We start from the raw sequence: 18186 nt of genomic DNA on the forward strand, positions 1-18186 counted from the left end.
TAAATAGTTACTGTTAAATGACGTTATGACCCATGTCTGATTCCTCTTTACAGTAACAGTGAACTGGTCTGAAATCACCAGTAGTCTTTGGGCTCCTCCTCTGGTGACTTCATGTAACTAGTGTTCAGGCACTGAGGGTTTGTTCAGGTCGGCTGATGTTTGTATCATTGTGTGTCTCTGGCACAGTAATACACAGCAGTGTCTCCAGGCTGCACGTTCTGTCCCTTTAGAGTCACTGTGTTGCTGGAAGAGTCTGAGTCGATACTGAACTTGTTCTTTAGTGAATCTTTAAAGTATGTGGTGCCACCATTTTCCATCCCAATCCACTCCAGTCCTTTTCCTGCAGGCTGTCTTATCCAAGCTGTCCAGTAGCTGCTGACAGAATAAGAGACCTGGCAGCTGATGGTCAGAGGTTGACCTGGCTGCACATTCACAGAGGCTGGCTGTGCCAACCGTCACACTTCACATCTGTTAAAAGAAGAATGTTTTGTCATAAATCATTAAGTTGTCCTGCAAAGAAAAAAGTGGTGACTCTCTGACAAATCCAGGGAGACTCACATGATCCAGCTGCCAACAGCAGCAGCACAGCTACAGGAAACATGGTTAATGGTGAATCTGACGTGGCCAACTCCCCTGTCAGTCTGTTGGGAAGTTTTTATAGTTGAGTAACAAGGAAGGTCTCTGAGTTTGCATAGAATCAAATATACGAATCATCAGTGATGGTGTCACTGGGGGTAATAGAATAGAATAGGCTGCTCAGTGTTATTAGATCAGCTCTGGGAAAACATGACAGGGAATCACCTCTGCTTACTATAAAATATGATGTATTTTGATCTCATTATTTACTCAATTTTAACATATTGAAATCACATTGTCAGGCTGATTAAACCGTTAGTTTTGCTTTTACAGTAAACAATTAAGGCACATATGTTTTGTTTTGACATTTCAGAAATGCAATGATTTTTGATTAGGACAAATTTACCATTATCAATGGGAATACAGATTCTAGGGCCATTGCTACGAGCAATCCCGTCCTTGTATAATATGAAGTGATAATTGTGTCTTCTGTGTTCTGGGGAGGAACTCAAACTGAGCATTGACCTACAGGCCAAGGTCCTCTTCACCAGCCCTGTTTGTGATTCACATGAGTTCAAGATGCAGCCAGGGGGAGGACTGTGTCCAGTTTGGGGGACTCAGAACTTCCTCTTTGCTATTTGCAGATGATATGGTTCTGTTGGCTTCATCAGATTGTGACCTGCATGTGTTCTGGGATGGATTGCAGCTGGGATGACGGTCAGCACCTTTAACTCTGAGGCCATGGTTCTCTGCTAGAAAACAACGGATTCATTCTTTGGGTTGGGACGGAGATTCTACACCAAATGAAGGAGTTTAATTATCTCTGGGTCTTGTTAATGAGTAAGGTAGAATTCAGCAGGAGACTGACCGTTTAGAGCAATGTTGGAGGCTGAAATAACTTTTCCTCATTAACTGCTGACTTATTTGCAACTTTTAGGATTCACTCCTGCAACATTTCCATACATGACTCTCTAGCATGTGTCAGAATGCATGGAAGTGTTTAGCTGCCACGCCAGAAAAGAAAAACATGTGTTTCATAAAAACTTGAACACGTTATTGTTATAAAAATATGTTTTTCATGTTATTGAAGCAACTTTCATCAGATAACAAGGAACTCTTCTTGTCATTAGAATGTACTGTTTATCGTCTAACATAGTAAAAACGTTTCACATCATGATGCCATAACTTATAGTATAGAATATAAGTGTGTGCAGAAAGGGGATAAATGGATGGATAAAGCTCATTTACATGATTTGATCAAGTTCTGTAACATTCTTGTTTTAAGACGTGGAGATTCTGCTGCTCTTGAGCAAGGTGGGTGATTTCTTGACATGTTATGCAGGAGGAATGAGTGAACTGATGAAAAGAGTTCCTGCAGTTATAAAACCTTCATGAAACGGACTGATTCCTCTTTACAGTAACAGTGAACTGGTCTGAAATCACCAGTAGTCTTTGGGCTCCTCCTCTGGTGGCTTCATGTAACTAGTGTTCAGGCACTGAGGGGTTTTTGTTCAGGTCGGCTGATGGTTTGTATCATTGTGTTTCTCTGGCACAGTAATACACAGCAGTGTCTCCAGGCTGCACGTTCTGTCCCTTTAGAGTCACTGTGTTGCTGGAAGTGTCTAATTCGATACTGAACTTGTTCTTTAGTGAATCTTTATAGTATGAAGCATCTGACGTTTCCACCCAATCCACTCCAGTCCTTTTCCTGCAGGCTGTCTGATCCAAGCTGTACCGTAGGTGCTGAGAGAATAAGAGACCTGGCAGCTGATGGTCAGAGGTTGACCTGGCTGCACAGTCACAGAGGCTGGCTGCGTCAACCGTTCACACTTCACATCTGTTAAAAGAAGAATGTTTTGTCATAAATCATTAAGTTGTCCTGCAAAAGAAAAAGTGGTGACTCTATGACAAATCCAGGGAGACTCACATGATCCAGCTGCCAACAGCAGCAGCACAGCTACAGGAAACATGGTTAATGGTGAATCTGACGTGCCGTCAACTCCCCTGTCAGTCTGTTGGGAAGTTTTTTAGTTGAGTAACAAGGAAGGTCTCTGAGTTTGCATAGAATCAAATATACGAATCATCAGTGATGGTGTCACTGGGGAATAGAATAGAATAGGCTGCTCAGTGTTATTAGATCAGCTCTGGGAAAACATGACAGGGAATCACCTCTGCTTTTTATAAAATATGATGTATTTTGATCTCATTATTTACTCAATTTTAACACATTGAAATCACATTGTAAGGCTGATTAAACCGTTAGCTTTGCTTTCACAGTAAACAGTCGACAATTGAAATCACACATTTGTTGACAGGGTGATGATCCAATCACAGGCTCTCAGAACAGATGGAATTATTAACTGAAAGCAATTGTGTTTGTTAGTGTCCACTGAAAAAACTGACTCTGTGTGGTAGTAACATCTACGTATTAGATTAACTGTCACTTTTTCTACATAGAATTATTAATTAGATTTTGTGTTAGTTAGTGTATGTTCACTGTACGGTCATTGTGACCCTAGTTTTAAAAAGTCCCTGTCAGTCATGTTTTTAAAAGAGGGACTTCAACATGTTCACATTTCACTCATGAATTCTTAACCAGTGGGTGGTTGAGTTTGAAAGTTTATAGTTCACTATGAAGAGATTACCCTGCCTTTAAGCTCGTGCATGCTGGAAAACACTCCTGGATGTATAATATGTCCGTGGATACGCTACAGTGCTGAAGACATTATTTGGAAAAGATGAAAATGAATGAATGGATGGGGGAAAGGATTTTTTGGATGATGAGTTTATATCACAAATATGTGCCGAACATGAGCCTGGACGACAAAGACGAAGAGTGCAGAGGTTTGGAATTCACCAGAAATGGCTGACAGCAGCAGAAATGTGAGACATTTAGTTAAAGTCATCATGGTCGTTTGTTGAACGTCTGGTTGGTGGTTTGGTTTGTCATCAGTTTGAAGGGAGATTAATACAGATGGAGGAGGTCATGATTTGCATTGACTCCTCCTCACAATGATGAAAGTGTATCGATCAACTGAAGGGATTTTATCTCATTTCCTATTTTACTCGTTTTAACTTTTGTTCATTATATTATGATGGTAGTTACAAAATGATTTATGTAAATATATTTACATGTGTGGGTGTTTTAGCCATGTCACAATTATTCAACCCCTATATAATATTGTTGTTTTTAAAGCTGTCTGACAGTTTTTATGGCCTAAAGTTGAGTTGTAACATGATTAAGCCTTTGGGAACTCTATAATGATCCTTCATGTACTTCAGCTGTGATGCATATATAAACCCCACCCATGAAGGTATTCAAGGTGAGTTGCAATCATGGGAAAGACAAAGGAGCTTCCACAAAAGCTGAGAGAGGAGATTATTTCATCACACCTGAAGGGCCTTGGGTATAAGAAGATTTCCCAAAAAAATTATATTCCAAGAGACACCATTGGGAGCATTATAAGGAAGTTTAAAACTCATGGAACAGCTGCAAACCTGCCTGGCCGTGGAAGAAAGCCCAACATTTCATCAAGGGCCCTTAGCAACTTAGTCAGAACAACTAAGAGAAACCCCCGTGTGACTGCAAGACTCCTACAGGATGACCTGATGAAGGCTGGTACAAGTGCTTCAGTGGCAAATATAAGATGTGCACTGAATAGACAAGGACTTCATGGCCGGACTCCAAGACGCACTCCACTCTTGACCACAAGGAACATCAAAAGTCGACAAGAATATGCCAGGAGGAATTTGGATCAGACTACAGAGTTTTCGGTGACAGTTCTATGGACTGATGAAACCAAACTGGAACTGTTTCGACATATGGACCAGCGGTATGTCTGGCGTGCGAAAGGCTTATGACCAGAAGAATACCATCCGTATATAACTGTATATACACATATATGTATATATATACACATATATAGTTAATTTTGTCTCTGTTAGTTACAAATGAAAGTAAATTATGGTAATTTGTCATCAATTGTAATTTTTTCTTCTCAAAACACGGAAACTTTATTATCTTTATTAACCTTTATATCATTTTTGTTAAAAAGAAAACACAATTTGTTGTATGTTTTTATTATTTATCATAAACTTAAATTATACACACTGACATTTCAGTCACTGTGATGTCAGAATATTAAAAGTGGTATAAAAAGTTACTGTTAAATGACGTTATGACCCATGTCTGATTCCTCTTTACAGTAACAGTGAACTGGTCTGAAATCACCAGTAGTCTTTGGGCTCCTCCTCTGGTGGCTTCATGTAACTAGTGTTCAGGCACTGAGGGGTTTTTGTTCAGGTCGGCTGATGGTTTGTATCATTGTGTGTCTCTGGCACAGTAATACACAGCAGTGTCTCCAGGCTGCACGTTCTGTCCCTTTAGAGTCACTGTTTTGCTGGAAGTGTCTAATTCGATACTGAACTTGTTCTTTAATGAATCTTTAAAGTATATGGTCCCACTAACATACTTGACTCCAATCCACTCCAGTCCTTTTCCTGCAGGCTGTCTGATCCAATGTGTACCGTAGCTGCTGAGAGAATAAGAGACCTGGCAGCTGATGGTCAGAGGTTGACCTGGCTGCACAGTCACAGAGGCTGGCTGCGTCAACCGTTCACACTTCACATCTGTTGAAAGAAGAATGTTTTGTCATAAATCATTAAGTTGTCCTGCAAAAGAAAAAGTGGTGACTCTATGACAAATCCAGGGAGACTCACATGATCCAGCTGCCAACAGCAGCAGCACAGCTACAGGAAACATGGTTAATGGTGAATCTGACGTGCCGTCAACTCCCCTGTCAGTCTGTTGGGAAGTTTTTATAGTTGAGTAACAAGGAAGGTCTCTGAGTTTGCATAGAATCAAATATATGAATCATCAGCCTTCAAGGCCCTTAATAATTTGGCACCATTATACCTCAAAGAGCTGTTAGTACCTTATCAACCCACTAGAGCACTGCGCTCCCAGAATTCAGGCTTACTTGTCGTTCCTAAAGTCTCTAAAAGTAGAGTAGGAGCCAGAGCTTTAAGCTATCAAGCACCTCTCCTATGGAATCATCTCCCACTTTCAGTTCGGGAGGCAGACACCATCTGTACGTTTAAGAGTAGGCTTAAAACTTTCCTTTACGATAAAGCTTATAGTTAGAGCTGGTCCAGGCTTGTCTTAGACCTGCTCTTAGTTCTGCTGCTATAGGTCTAGAAGGTCGGGGGACACATGACACACAGAGCTTCTCTTTCCTCTTCTCCATCCTTATCACATCAAAGAAATTAATATCTCATCAATACATGTTACTGACTTGACCTCTTCCCCGGAGTCCCTTTGCCTTATCGTCCGGAACAGCAGCTCGCTGCGTAATCGGACTATGATCTGTGGATTGCGTATCAGAGATCGTAATGGTGGATCCAGTATGGCGGATTCTGTATCGTGCTGGCTAATCGTGATAATAATGGCGGATTCTTTATCGTGTTGGCATCTGATAATGGTGGTGGACCACGATCGAGGTGGCAGCTAATGGTGGCAGTGGACAATGACTGTGGACTATAATGGCATCCGATCTTGATGGTGGATCATGATCTTGCTGGCTGCTGACCATAGACTATGATTGCAGCAGGACTGCTTGATATATAGTATTTCTCCTCGGATCCTCGACCGTTACTGACAATAATCCATCAATTCATTGACCTTCAGTTATGCTTCAAAATGTTTATTCTTATCAATGCTGCTAAAACCTTTATCTTGGTGATGTTCTCCTTTACACTTGACATCTATTGCACTTCTGTCCGTCCTGGGAGAGGGATCCTCACATGTGGCTCTCTCTGAGGTTTCTACGTTCTTTTTACCCTGTTAAAAGGTTTTTTTAGTAGTTTTTCCTTACTCTTGTTGAGGGTTAAGGGCAGAGGATGTCACACCTTGTTAGTTTAAAAAGGCACAGAGGTAATGATGTCTGATCTACTGAGCGGGCTACATGGCTTTCATAGTACTGCCATACAAGCCAGTAGACAGTCAGATTTACCTTTGGCCTCAGTGTACCCTCAGGTTCGGCTTGTAACGCTATTGCAATTAAAAGCCTGGAACACCTGATGACACAAAGGTACACAAATGAAGATATGTCACTAACATCCACCGGAGCCTGCATGAACGGGACCAAAGGTGTTATTGATGTGTAAAGCCCTATGAGACGAATTGTGAATTGTGAAAATGGGCTATACAAATAAAATTTGATTGATTAATTGATTGAATATTTTACTTTGATAACCAAATTTATTGAATTCCGAAAGGCACACCATTTAATGGTATCACGTTTAATGCATTATTGCACAACAGTAGAATTCAGAAGGAGACTCTCTAGTTCATCGTCTAACATCGTAAAACGTTTCACATCATGATGCCATAACTTATATAATAGAATATAAGTGTGTGCAGAAAGGGGATAAATGGATGGATAAAGCTCATTTACATGATTTGATCAAGTTCTGAAACATTCTTGGTTTTAAGACGTGGAGATTCTGCTGCTCTTGAGCAAGGTGGGTGATTTCTTGACATGTTATGCAGGAGGAATGAGTGAACTGATGAAAAAGTTCCTGCAGTTATAAACCTTTCATAAACGGACTGATTCCTCTTTACAGTAACAGTGAACTGGTCTGAAATCACCAGTAGTCTTTGGGCTCCTCCTCTGGTGGCTTCATGTAACTAGTGTTCAGGCACTGAGGGGTTTTTGTTCAGGTCGGCTGATGGTTTGTATCATTGTGTCTCTGGCACAGTAATACACAGCAGTGTCTCCAGGCTGCACGTTCTGTCCCGTTAGAGTCACTGTTTTGCTGGAAGTGTCTAATTCGATACTGAACTTGTTCTTTAATGAATCTTTATAGTAGGTGGTGTATCCATTATGACCACTTCCAATCCACTCCAGTCCTTTTCCTGCAGGCTGTCTGATCCAATGTGTGCGGTAGCTGCTGACAGAATAAGAGACCTGGCAGCTGATGGTCAGAGGTTGACCTGGCTGCACAGTCACAGAGGCTGGCTGCGTCAACCGTTCACACTTCACATCTGTTAAAAGAAGAATGTTTTGTCATAAATCATTAAGTTGTCCTGCAAAAGAAAAAGTGGTGACTCTATGACAAATCCAGGGAGACTCACATGATCCAGCTGCCAACAGCAGCAGCACAGCTACAGGAAACATGGTTAATGGTGAATCTGACGTGCCGTCAACTCCACTGTCAGTCTGTTGGGAAGTTTTTATAGTTGAGTAACAAGGAAGGTCTCTGAGTTTGCATAGAATCAAATATACGAATCATCAGTGATGGTGTCACTTGGGGTAATAGAATAGAATAGGCTGCTCAGTGTTATTAGATCAGCTCTGGGAAAACATGACAGGGAATCACCTCTGCTTACTATAAAATATGATGTATTTTGATCTAATTTTTTACAAAATTTTAACACATTGAAATCACATTGTAAGGCTGATTAAACCGCTAGCTTTGCTTTTACAGTAAACAATTAAGGCACATATGTATTGTTTTGACATTTCAGAAATGCAATGATTTTTGATTTGGACAAATTTACCATTATCAATGTGAATACAGATTCTAGGGCCATTGCTACGAGCAATCCCGTCCAACATGGAAACAAATTCCATTTGTTGTACCTTCACTCCTCTGCTGCTCAGCAAATACATTTCTGAGTGAAAACAGCTCATCGCAGCAGGTTTATATTTGTGTGTTTAGTTGCATGATATGAAATATTGTGGGCACCAGGGAAATATCTTGGACTTTTCAAGAGGAGAGAACGTTTACCTCTGTTAGTTACCTCTAGCACAGATATCTGAGGGGCAACATTGTGCTCTGAGATGGTGCATGTATGTGTGCGGTCGTATTTAGATTTATTAAGTATTGTCATGAATAAAATATATGAGCTGCATTCAGGAAAAAACAACTAACCACAAGCCAAGGCACAGTACGCTTTAATTCAATCAAGCCTCGACAAATTAAACACATTTATATTTCACTTTTAGTTCACTGTTTCGCTGATCATTTATAAAAATCAGTTCCCTAAATACCAGAAAAACCAAACACTGTTTCCTGCAATGGGACCCATGTCATCAGCAGTGGGTAAGATTCAAAACAACTTAAATCCCAATCAACAAAATTATACTTCTAGTTATAACTTAGTACATTAAAATGTTTCATTATACAGATTTTTACAGTTTTTACACTATTTTATTCTGGGTTCTTTTGTATTTTTTATGCTTTTATTTTGTAAGAGACAGTGACTACAGACAGGAACAAGAGGAAAGTAGCGGATATACATTTGTGGTCATGTTGTGAGAGCCCTATAACCACTCAGCTATATATTGTTTTCATGTAAAATCTAACGCCAACTGTCATTTATGTAGAAAGCCATGGTTTACACATATCTCTCAATCTGATGAAGTCAAAGAAAAATCTCAGAGTTTAGGTTCCTTATTTTATTTGTCTTTATTTTGTGATATTGACTCAGCAACCATCTTTTCTTCAGATCACAATGTTGAATAAAACTGTTCACTCATGAGCTTAGTTTAAAAAGCAGTATTCCTTTCATGAATACAAAATATATTCAGTGTTTTTTTTATCTGTTTAAAATTTAAATTGGAGAAATTTTTAGATATTGATAATTTTTATTGTAGCTTAGGACATGGGGGGGGGAGCTTCAACGATTTTCAGTGTTGGAAGAGGAGGATATTTAAACACTCAATGAGTGACACAGGGACAGATGCAGTGCTTTGTGTACAGCTCTGTGGCTTCCTGTGTTACTGTGGCTCTCAAGCACAATAATAAACAGCAGAGTCTTCAGTCGTCAGGCTGCTCATGTGCAGATACACCTGGTCCATGTCGTTGTTTCTGGAAATTGTGAAGCGATTCTTGACAGATGCTGAATAATATTTAGAGCCTCCTGACGGAGCAGAAATGTGGGCAACCCACTCCAGGCCTTTTCCTTCAGCTTGTCTGATCCAGCTGATAACAGCAGAGTCATCAGATATCCCTGCATATGTACACGTCAGTTTGTGGGATTCTCCGGGCCGCTTCACCGCCGGTTCAGATTCAGTCAGAGTCTGACTGCAAACACCTGAGGAGAAAATCAGTTTGGTTATAGGACAGAGCCGAACATGAGCCTGGACGACAAAGACGAAGAGTGCAGAGGTTTGGAATTCACCAGAAATGGCTGACAGCAGCAGAAATGTGAGACATTTAGTTAAAGTCATCATGGTCGTTTGTTGAACGTCTGGTTGGTGGTTTGGTTTGTCATCAGTTTGAAGGGAGATTAATACAGATGGAGGAGGTCATGATTTGCATTGACTCCTCCTCACAATGATGAAAGTGTATCGATCAACTGAAGGGATTTTATCTCATTTCTTATTTTACTCGTTTTAACTTTTTGTTAATTATATTATGATGTTAGTTACAAAATGTTTTGTATAAATATATTTACATGTTTGGGTGTGTTTTATATATATATATATATATGTATATGTAATTTTGTCTCTGTTAGTTACAAATGAAAGTAAATTATAGTTATTTGTCATCAATTGTAATTTTTCTTCACAAAAATCACTGAAACTTTATTATATTTTTTTACTTTTATGTCAGTTTTGTAAAAAAATTCATCTCAGAGTAACTAATGGATTTTTGAGATCATCAGAAAACACAATTTCTTGCATGTTTTTATTATTTATCATGTACTCAAATTATAGACACTGACATGTCAGTCAATGTGATGTCAGAGTATTAAAAGTGGTATAAATAGTTACTATTAAATGACGTTATGACCCATGTCTGATTCCTCTTTACAGTAACAGTGAACTGGTCTGAAATCACCAGTAGTCTTTGGGCTCCTCCTCTGGTGGCTTCATGTAACTAGTGTTCAGGCACTGAGGGGTTTTTGTTCAGGTCGGCTGATGGTTTGTATCATTGTGTGTCTCTGGCACAGTAATACACAGCAGTGTCTCCAGGCTGCACGTTCTGTCCCTTTAGAGTCACTGTGTTGCTGGAAGAGTCTAATTCGATACTGAACTTGTTCTTTAATGAATCTTTATAGTGTGAATTTGATATGTCTTTCATTCCAATCCACTCCAGTCCTTTTCCTGCAGGCTGTCTGATCCAAGCTGTCCAGTAGCCAAGAGAATAAGAGACCTGGCAGCTGATGGTCAGAGGTTGACCTGGCTGCACAGTCACAGAGGCTGGCTGCGTCAACCGTTCACACTTCACATCTGTTAAAAGAAGAATGTTTTGTCATAAATCATGAAGTTGTCCTTCAAAAGAAAAAGTGGTGACTCTATGACAAATCCAGGGAGACTCACATGATCCAGCTGCCAACAGCAGCAGCACAGCTACAGGAAACATGGTTAATGGTGAATCTGACGTGCCGTCAACTCCCCTGTCAGTCTGTTGGGAAGTTTTTATAGTTGAGTAACAAGGAAGGTCTCTGAGTTTGCATAGAATCAAATATACGAATCATCAGTGATGGTGTCACTGGGGGTAATAGAATAGAATAGGCTGCTCAGTGTTATTAGATCAGCTCTGGGAAAACATGACAGGGAATCACCTCTGCTTACTATAAAATATGATGTATTTTGATCTCATTATTTACTCAATTTTAACACATTGAAATCACATTGTAAGGCTGATTAAACCGTTAGCTTTGCTTTTACAGTAAACAATTAAGGCACATATGTATTGTTTTGACATTTCAGAAATGCAATGATTTTTGATTTGGGTAAATTTACCATTATCAATTGGAATACAGATTCTAGGGCCATTGCTACAAGCAATCCCGTCCTTGTATAATATGAAGTGATAATTGTGTCTCCTGTGTTCTGGGGAGGAACTCAAACTGAGCATTGACCTACAGGCCAAGGTCCCTCTTCACCAGCCCTGTGTTGGGACCTCGTATTTGTGAACTACAGTTCGTCCTACATGTGTAGTCCAAGCCTTGAGCACATGTTCTTGTTCTCGGAAACCAGAGCAGCCAGAACTCAGTCTCCCAGGGTGCTTTAACGTCACACAGAGGTAAACAAACCGGGAACACAAGTTTCAACCACTATTGGTCGCTCTGGGACCCATGACCCATGAGGTCACCAGGCCAATATAAGCCAAGTCCCCCTCTCTTCTTCCTCTTTCTACGCAACCCTCTGAAAGGAGAAGTGAGGCTGTCCAGCTCAATTGCTCTTTCAACTCAATTCAACGCTCCGAGAGGAGCCCACCTCTTTTCTGCTTTACTTCAATGGAGGAGAGGTGCAGCTTGCAGCTCACCTCACCAAGGAAACCTCCTCCCAATCCAAGCTCTACCAACCTTCAAGCAGGCCTGACTGGAGCAGACTGCTAAAACCTTCCGAAAGGCAGCGACACATAAGCCTGCGTGAGAACTTCAAACAGCACAAGAGTTGCATCGCACAGCAGAACCACAACAGGAGCCGCAACCCAGCAAGACGACTTCACTGGACTTCGAACAGCACATCCACCTTTTTTCCCTTTTCATGGACGGGTAACACAACTGGGCTTAATAATTATACTAGGCAAAGCAAACACTGTTTATTCGATTCCATGTGATGTTTATTAGTTTGATTTGTGTTGCTGTGATATTTTGGTTACAAGTTATTTGAAAGTTAATGTTAGTTATGCTCTTCACAGTTTTTCTCTGCATGCATCTAGTAACTTTCTCTAATTTGGCACCAACACACACACACACATATCTCCACACACATCTCTCTGACCCCCGCTACATGTTGTTAACATACTAGGGGGATGGTTTATTGCCCTCATAGGGCCAGCCATTTTGAAAGCACACTCACTCACACAGACACACACACGCACGCATACTCACATACACATATTCATATAGTAAGTACATCTTGAGTAATTTGTGTATTTATACTTTGTTATCTTGATTATAAATGTTTTCTTTCACAAATGTTGTTTTAATGAATGTTGCATAAGTGTGAATTTTGCCAACCTCTACACTGTCAAGAACTCTATATCCTTCAACTTTGTTAACTATCTCTATGGTAATTTTGGTTATAGTTATTAATTTAATTGTTATTCAGAGTTCCAAATTCGTAGTTAGTACTTTTATGAGACTTAATCAATAAATTGGCTATCTTGTCCCTTCCTTTGAAGGGTGGTGCCCCGAGGTAACTTTAACCCTGTGTTGTCCCTGCTTCCCGGCTGTTGGCCCCCTCATAGCCCACCCCATATTAGGACGCACACGTAGCACAATAGACAAGTGAGCAGCCCTTGCAGATGTATTTGTTACACCCTGCGGCACATGGTGTGAGTTTTACAGTCCTTTTTCCTGGGGCATATCTGACACCTCTTCCTCTTACTTGCCCCGAGGCGGGCTGCTGCTAGGTCTATGGAGGAGGCCGGACACTCGGGTCGAGCGTCGTAGTCAACAGCTCTCCGTGCGGCGGCGGCTTTCCAGCCTTCACAACCGCGGCGGACGCGACCGTGCGGGGATGCGCTCCTTCGTGCGATGAACGGAGTCACGAGAGCCTTTCCCAGCTGCTCTAGGAACACCCTCCGCTTGTTCCGCTTGCCCAGCATCCAGTCTGGGTTGATCTCTCTCCATATCACGAAGGCGTTGTAGGAAGAGACGTCGAGAATGTTGTGAATGTTGTGAAAGACGACCAGGGGCCAGCGCGCAGTCATCCTCCTGCAGTTATGCGTTCCGATCACCCTGTCTAGGTTGTCCACGCCACCTTTGTTGCGGTTGTAGTCCAGGACGATGACCGGTTTCCCGTCCTCGCGGTCGCTGATGTCGGCCTCGGGTGCCGTGTGCTCAGGAGCACCACATTCCTGTTTTTCTTTGGGATGTAGGACACAAGAGTGGCAGTGGGCGTGAATGCGAACTTGGATGAGAACACCTCTCTTCCCTTGACCGCGAGCAGCCCAGTCGGGAGCTCGGGCTTGTTCTTCCGAACAGTGCCGACCACGGTGAGCTTCCTCTCCAGGAGCTGCCGCGCAAGTTCGTAGGAGGTGAAGTAATTGTCGCACGTGACGTTACGACCGTGCAGCCTCCGTTACATCGAGCACTACCCGCAACCCCTGGTTCCGTTCTGGGCGTCCGCCACTCGGCTTTCCGGTGTACACTTGCATCTTCCAGCGTAGCTTGATTTCACATCGCAGGCCACCCACGACTTGATCCCGTATTTCGCCGGTTTGCTGGGCATGTACTGTCGGAATGGACACCGGCCTAGGGAGAAAAAGAGGAGAAGAGATGAGAGGAGATGAGATGAGGACGAGGACTAGCAGCCGCTATCTACATAACATAACATAACATAACATAACATAACATAACATAACATAACATAACATAACATAATATAAATAAAAAAACTAACCTCTGAACGGAACCAGTTGCTCGTCCACGGTCATTTCGGGCGCCGGGTTGTAGAGGTTGTAGCCGCGACACCTCCGCGTCCCAGACCTCTCGCACGGCCGCCAATTTGTCCGTGGCTCGTCTCGTGCGTCTCGTCTCACGGTCGTCGAGCGCAGCAGTCTGGAGTACGTGTGGAAGAGTTTTAGGGGCATCGTGGCACGAAATATCGCCCGGCCTCTCTCGGTCCCACAGGTTGGCGGCGGCCTCCCCGGGACCTGCACGCCCGCTAAGATCAGCAGCCCTACGTAGGCGCGCAGGTCGGTCTCATCCATCCCTTTCCATTCGTCGCCGTATGACCTGACCCTCCCGATCGTCATCTCCAGGATAATGTTCTCTACCGTCGGTGTGATGAACAGGCGGAGCGTCGAGGCTAGGTCACCGGTGCGGGACGTCGCGTGGCCCGGGGACACCGCTTTGAGCCGCAGCAGAGGAGGAGGAAGAGAGGAGGAGGAGGAGCAGTGGCCCTCCTCTCGGCCATACGCCCTGGAGGACCATGTTATTTCCCGTTTCTTGACGGGAAGGTCTCCTTTCCACGAGTCCGGTGGTGGTGGTGTCGCCGTGGTCTTGTCCTCCTTCTTCTTCTTCTTCCAAGGATGAAGAATCTGCAGAAGCATCACCCACTGGGTCTTCGTCTTCGTCTTCGTCTTCGTCTTCGTCTTCGTCTTCGCTTCGTCTTCGTCGCCATCGCCGTCGTCTCCGTCTCCGTCCTCTCTGTCTTCTTCTCGGTCGGCTTTTCTGTCTGCTTCTCGGTCTGGCTCTTTCGCGTCCTCTTCGGGTTCAGAGGATGGTTGCTGGCAGAATAGCTGTTGGAGAACCTGTTCTCTGGTGAAACGCTCCTGACGCGACATCGTGCCATGGTCCGTGAGAGAGTGGCACACTGAGACCTTATGTGGGTCTAATGTACCCCTTGATTTCAATTGGAATCAGGTGTGGGTCTAAATGACCCCACAGAGCACCACAGCGCCTCTCTAGGGGTCTAAATGACCCCTCCATGACAATCGAGAATGACAATCCATTGGTGTCAATTACCCCAGGAGAATTGGATAATGACAATCCTTGGGTCACCCTAACCCTAACCCTGACCGGCCAGAGCTTGTGTATGATCACACGCACGCACTCACGCACGCACACACACACACACAACACACACACGCACACACACACACAACACACACACACACACACACACACACACACACACACACACACACACACACACACAGACACACACACACACTCTGGGTCAATCCGACCCAGGAACAACACAAGGGTTAATAAATTAAAGTTATTATTTAATATTCATATTTTTAATATGAATATTCAATATTTTACTTTGATAACCAAATTTATTGAATGCCGAAACAGCACACCATTTAATGGTATCACGTTTAATGCATTATTGCACAACACCTGTTTGTGATTCACATGAGTTCAAGATGCAGCCAGGGGAGGACTGTGTCCAGTTTGGGGACTCAGAACTTCCTCTTTGCTATTTGCAGATGATATGGTTCTGTTCGCTTCATCAGATTGTGACCTGCATGTGTTCTGGGATGGATTGCAGCTGTTATGACGGTCAGCACCTTTAACTCTGAGGCCATGGTTCTCTGCTAGAAAACAACAGATTCATTCTTTGGGTTGGGACGGAGATTCTACACCAAATGAAGGAGTTTAATTATCTCTGGTTCTTGTTAATGAGTAAGGTAGAATTCAGCAGGAGACTGACCGTTTAGAGCAATGTTGGAGGCTGAAATAACTTTTCCTCATTAACTGATGACTTATTTGCAACTTTTAGGACTCACTGCTGCAACATTTCCATACATGACTCTCTAGCATGTGTCAGAATGCATGGAAGTGTTTAGCTGCCACGCCAGAAAAAGAAAAACACGTGTATCATAAAGACTTGAACACGTTATTGTTATAAAAAGATGTTTTTCATGTTATTGTTGCAACTTTCATCACATAACAAGGAACTCTTCTTGTTATTAGAATGTACTGTTAATCGTCATTACAAAAACGTTTCACATCATGATGCATGTAACTTATATAATAGAATATAAGTGTGTGCAGAAAGGGGATAAATGGATGGATAAAACTCATTTACATGATTTTATCAAGTTCTGCAACATTCTTGGTTTTAAGACGTGGAGATTCTGCTGCTCTTGAGCAAGGTGGGTGATTTCTTGACATGTTATGCAGGAGGAATGAGAGAACTGATGAAAAGACTTCCTGCAGTTATAAAACCTTCATGAAACGGACTGATTCCTCTTTACAGTAACAGTGAACTGGTCTGAAGTCACCAGTAGTCTGTGGGCTCCTCCTCTGGTGGCTTCATGTAACTAGTGTTCAGGCACTGAGGGGTTTTTGTTCAGGTCGGCTGATGGTTTGTATCATTGTGTCTCTCCGGCACAGTAATACACAGCAGTGTCTCCAGGCTGCACGTTCTGTCCCTTTAGAGTCACTGTTTTGCTGGAAGTGTCTAATTCGATACTGAACTTGTTCTTTAGTGAATCTTTATAGTATGTGGTCCTTCCATCACGAGCGCTTCCAATCCACTCCAGTCCCTTTCTGCAGGCTGTCTGATCCAATGTGTACCGTAGGTGCTGACAGAATAAGAGACCTGGCAGCTGATGGTCAGAGGTTGACCTGGCTGCACAGTCACAGAAGCTGGCTGCGTCAACCGTTCACACTTCACATCTGTTAAAAGAAGAATGTTTTGTCATAAATCATTAAGTTGTCATGCAAATGAAAAAGTGGTGACTCTATGACAAATCCAGGGAGACTCACATGATCCAGCTGCCAACAGCAGCAGCACAGCTACAGGAAACATGGTTAATGGTGAATCTGACGTGCCGTCAACTCCCCTGTCAGTCTGTTGGGAAGTTTTTATAGTTGAGTCACAAGGAAGGTCTCTGAGTTTGCATAGAATCAAATATACGAATCATCAGAGATGGTGTCACTGGGGGTAATAGAATAGAATAGGCTGCTCAGTGTTATTAGATCAGCTCTGGGAAAACATGACAGGGAATCACCTCTGCTTACTATAAAATATGATGTATTTTGATCTCATTATTTACTCAATTTTAACACATTGAAATCACATTGTCAGGCTGATTAAACCGTTAGCTTTGCTTTTACAGTAAACAATTAAGGCACATATGTATTGTTTTGACATTTAAAAATGCAATGATTATTTGATTTGGACAAATTTACCATTATCAATGGGAATACAGATTCTAGGGCCATTGCTATGAGCAATCCTGTCCTTGTATAATATGAAGTGATAATTGTGTCTCCTGTGTTCTGGGAGGAACTCAAACTGAGCATTGACCTACAGGCCAAGGTCCCTCTTCACCAGCCCTGTTTGTGATTCACATGAGTTCAAGATGCAGCCAGGGGAGGACTGTGTCCAGTTTGGGGACTCAGAACTTCCTCTTTGCTATTTGCAGATGATATGGTTCTGTTGGCTTCATCAGATTGTGACCTGCATGTGTTCTGGGATGGATTGCAGCTGGGATGACGGTCAGCACCTTTAACTCTGAGGCCATGGTTCTCTGCTAGAAAACAACAGATTCATTCTTTGGGTTGGGACGGAGATTCTACACCAAATGAAGGAGTTTAATTATCTCTGGGTCTTTTTAATGAGGAAGGTAGAATTCAGCAGGAGACTGACCGTTTAGAGCAATGTTGAGGCTGAAATAACTTTTCCTCATCAACTGCTAAGTTATTTGCAACTTTAGGACTAATTTCTGCAACATTTCCATACATGACTCTCGAGCATGTGTCAGAATGCATTGAAGTGTTTTCCTGCCACGCCAGAAAAGAAAAACACGTGTATCATAAAGACTTGAACACGTTATTGTTATAAAAATATGTTTTTCATATTATTGTTGCAATTTTCATCACATGACAAGTAACTTTTCTTGTCATTAAAATGTACTGTTTATCATCTAACATAGTAAAAACGTTTCACATCATGATGCCACAACTTATATAATAGAATATAAGTGTTTGCAGAAAGGGGATAAATGGATGGATAAAGCTCATTTACATGATTTGATCAAGTTCTGTAACATTCTAGGTTTTAAGACGTGGAGATTCTGCTGCTCTTGAGCAAGGTGGGTGATTTCTTGACATGTTATGCAGGAGGAATGAGTGAACTGATGAAAAGACTTCCTGCAGTTATAAAACCTTCATGAAACGGA

General features: G+C 42.3%; 1 pseudogene; it reads right to left on the minus strand.

The window, feature by feature from the left end:
* Positions 1-16361: 16361 nt before the first annotated feature.
* LOC118103773 lies at positions 16362-16811 on the minus strand (annotated as a pseudogene).
* Between the last annotated feature and the right edge of the window lie 1375 nt (positions 16812-18186).

This window comes from Hippoglossus stenolepis, chromosome 16, assembly GCF_022539355.2.
Source record: "Hippoglossus stenolepis isolate QCI-W04-F060 chromosome 16, HSTE1.2, whole genome shotgun sequence".
NCBI lineage: Eukaryota > Metazoa > Chordata > Actinopteri > Pleuronectiformes > Pleuronectidae > Hippoglossus > Hippoglossus stenolepis.